This window comes from Triticum aestivum, chromosome 2A, assembly GCF_018294505.1.
Source record: "Triticum aestivum cultivar Chinese Spring chromosome 2A, IWGSC CS RefSeq v2.1, whole genome shotgun sequence".
In the NCBI taxonomy this organism is placed as follows: Eukaryota; Viridiplantae; Streptophyta; class Magnoliopsida; order Poales; family Poaceae; genus Triticum; species Triticum aestivum.
Window position 1 is genome coordinate 118,460,616 of NC_057797.1, and position 4,115 is coordinate 118,464,730.

Below are 4,115 nucleotides of genomic sequence, written 5' to 3' on the forward strand. Positions count from 1 at the left end.
CCCTTCGTAACGTTTCAGTCCAACCGAGATGAGCGATCGGTCCCACCGAGATTGCAATGCAAACTCTCTGTTTCCCTTTCATAACGTTTTGGTCCAACCGAGATGAGCGAATCGGTCCCACCGAGTTTGCCTGACCAACTCTCTGTTTGTCTATTACCAAAATCGGTCCCACCGAGTTTGTGTAATAGGTCTCACCGAGATTACGTTATGCCCTAACCCTAAAGAAATTGGTCCCACAGAGTTGACGTGTTGGTCCCATCAAAAATCCTAACGTTCACATTTTGAACTAAATTGGTCCAACCGAGTTTCATGATTCGGTCCTACCGAGTTTGGTAAATTGTGTGTAACGGTTAGATTTTGTGTGGAGGCTATATATACCCCTCCACACACTCTTCATTCGTGGAGAGAGCCATCAGAACATGCCTACACTTCCAACATACATTTTCTGAGAGAGAACCACCTACACTTGTGTTGAGGTCAAGATATTCCATTCCTACCACATAAATCTTGATATCTAGCCTTCCCCAAGTTGCTTTCCACTCAAATCTTCTTTCCACCAAATCCAATCCTATGAGAGAGAGTGAGCATTGGGGAGACTATCATTTGAAGCACAAGAGCAAGGAGTTCATCATCAACACACCATTTGTTACCTCTTGGAGAGTGGTGTCTCCTAGATTGGTTAGGTGTCACTTGGGAGCCTCCGTCAAGATTGTGGAGTTGAACCAAGGAGTTTGTAAGGGCAAGGAGATCGCCTACTTAGTGAAGATCTACCCGAGTGAGGCAAGTCCTTCATGGGCGACGGCCATGGTGGGATAGACAAGGTTGCTTCTTCGTGTACCCTTCGTGGGTGGAGCCCTCCATGGACTCGCGCAACCGTTACCCTTCATGGGTTGAAGTCTCCATCAACATGGATGTACGATAGCACCACCTATCAGAACCACGCCAAAAATCTCTATGTCAACATTGCGTTTGCTCCCTCAAACTCCCCCCTTTACCTTCATATGCAAGTGATTTACTTTCCGCTACTATACTCTTAGAATTGCATGTGTAGGTTGATTTCTTGACTTGTGCAAAGTTGCTAAAATCTGCCAAGAACTAAAATTGGGAAAATGCTAGATTTTATTTGGTCAAGTAGTCTAATCACCCCCCCCCTCTAGACATAATTTCGATCCTACAAAGATATCGAGATCTCTCGGTTGTTATGTTGACAATGAAAGTATACCACTCAAAATATTATTTATCTCTATTTCAAAAATCGAGCTCTGGAACCTCTACAAATCCCTGCTTCCCTCTGCGAAGGGCCTATCTATTTACTTTTATGTTGAGTCATCATCCTCTTATTAAAAAGCACCATTTGGAGAGCACCGCTGTCATGTCCATGCATTACTATTAGTTTACATTGAGTATGACTATGACTGGATCTCTTTTACCATGAATTACAATGTTTAGTCAGTCCTTGATCTTCAGAGGTGCTCTGCATTTTTGTTTTGCGGTCTCAGAAAGGGCTAGCGAGATACCATCTTGTTATATCATATTATGATTGTTTTGAGAAAGTGTTGTCAACCGAGATTTACTATTATTGCTCGCTAGTTGATTATGCCATTGATATGAGTAAACATGAGACCGAAATGTTATTGTGAATATGGTTAGTTCATAATCTTTGCTGAAAACTTGAATGCTGGCTTTACATGTTTACAACAACAAGATCAAACAGAGTTTGTAAAAGTTTTTCTTTATCACTTTCAGTTTGTCAACTAAATTGCTTGAGGACAAGCAAAGGTTTAAGCTTGGGGGAGTTGATACGTCTCCATCGTATGTACTTTTCCAAACACTTTTGACCTTGTTTTGGACTCTAACTTGCATGATTTAAATGGAACTAACCCGGACTGACGCTATTTTCAGCAGAATTGTCATGGTGTTATTTTTGTGCAGAAATAAAAGTTCTCGGAATGACCTGAAACTTCACGGAGAATATTTTTAGCATAAATAAAAAATACTGGCAAAAGAATCAACACCAGGGGGCCCACACCCTGTCCATGAGGGTGGGGGCGTGCCCACCCCCCTGGGGTGCGCCCCCTTGTCTCGTGGACCCCTGAGGCTCCACCGACCTCAACTCCAACTCTATATATTCACGTTTAGGGAGAAAAAAATCAGAGAGAAGGATTCATCACGTTTTATGATACGGAGCCGCTGCCATGCCCTAATCTCTCTCGGGAGGGCTGATCTGGAGTCCGTTCGGGGCTCCGGAGAGGGGAAACCATCGCCATCGTCATCATCAACCTTCTCCATCACCAATTTCATGATGCTCGCCGCCGTGCGTGAGTAATTCCATCGTAGGCTTGCTGGACGGTGATGGGTTGGATAAGATTTATCATGTAATCAAGTTAGTTTTGTTAGGGTTTGATCCCTTGTATCCATTATGTTCTGAGATTGATGTTGCTATGACTTTGCTATGCTTAATGCTTGTCACTAGGGCCCGAGTGCCATGATTTCAGATCTGAACCTATTATGTTTTCATGAATATATGTGAGTTCTTGATCCTATTTTGCAAGTCAATAGTCACCTGCTATGTGTTATGATCCGGTAACCCCGAAGTGACAATAATCGGGACCACCCTGGTGATGACCGTAGTTTGAGAAGTTCATGTATTCACTAAGTGGTAATGCTTTGGTCCGGTACTCTATTAAAAGGAGGCCTTAATATCCCTTAGTTTTCAATAGGACCCCGCTGCCACGGGAGGGTAGGACAAAAGATGTCATGCAGGTTCTTTTCCATAAGCATGTATGATTATATTCGGAATACATGCCTACATTACATTGATGAAATGGATCTAGTTCTGTGTCACCCTATGTTATAACTGTTGCATGAGGAATCTCATCCGACATAATTATCCATCACCGATCCATTGCCTACGAGCTTTTCACATATTGATCTTTGCTTAGTTACTTTACCATTGCCACTGTCACAATCACTACAAAACCAATACTGTTACTTTTGCCACCGTTACAGTTACTTCCATATTACTTTGCTACTAAATACTTTGCTGCAGATATTAAGTCTTTCAGGTGTGGTTGAATTGACAACTCAACTGTTAATACTTGAGAATATTCTTTGGCTCCCCTTGTGTCGAATCAATAAATTTGGGTTGAATACTCTACCCTCGAAAACTGTTGCGATCCCCTATACTTGTGGCTTATCATGACACTGAAGCATGCAAAAGTAATTAGGTCATCATATTTTGGAGCCATCGACCAGTTTCACCCAGTGTGACCGAACGATCCAAAGTTGTTGCCTTTTGTACATGCCGATCTGATCGAGTCATTCCAGTCGGTCTCACTAATGTGTGCAAAAGTATGTGTAACAGTCAGATTTTCTGTCATCACTATGTATACTCCCCACCCACTCCACTAGTGTCTCTCAAAGCAAACACCACTCATATCCATATTTTATAGAGAGAGCTCCACCTCCCTGTGCTGATTTCAAAGGGATTCCACTCTAACTATTGATCCTTTGATTTATGGTCACCTTTGCTTCCCACAAAAATCCTCTCCTACCAAAGAAAAAAATTATGAGAGTATTTAAGTGTTGAGGAGATTATCTTTTGAAGCACAAGAGCAAGGAGTTCATCATCAACAACATCTATTCATCATTTGGAGGGTGGTTCCTCATATATCGGCTAGGTGTGCTTGGAAGTTTCCAAACGTTGTGGAGAAGCCAAGAAGTTTGCGAGCTTGGAGATTGCCTACTTCATGAAGATCTACCCAAGTGAGGCTAGTCCTTCGTGGACGTAAGCCTTGGTGGAATGTGTGTGGTTTCTTCTTCGTGGACTCGATTTCTCCGTGATCTTTGTGATCTTAGATCCTCCGTGGATCGAAGCCTCCATCAACATGGACGTACGATAGCACCACCTATCAAAACCATGGGTAAAAAATCTTCACGGCGTCAACATTGTGTTTGCGTATCTCTAAACTCAAGCTCCTACTTTACTATCACTTGCATTTCTTTACTTTCCACTGCCTATACTCTAGACTTGCATGTGTATGCAGGGGCGGATCCAGAATTGAGCCTCGCCCCGGGCCCCAAGCTTACTATGGTGTCAGCACAGTGCTAAACAG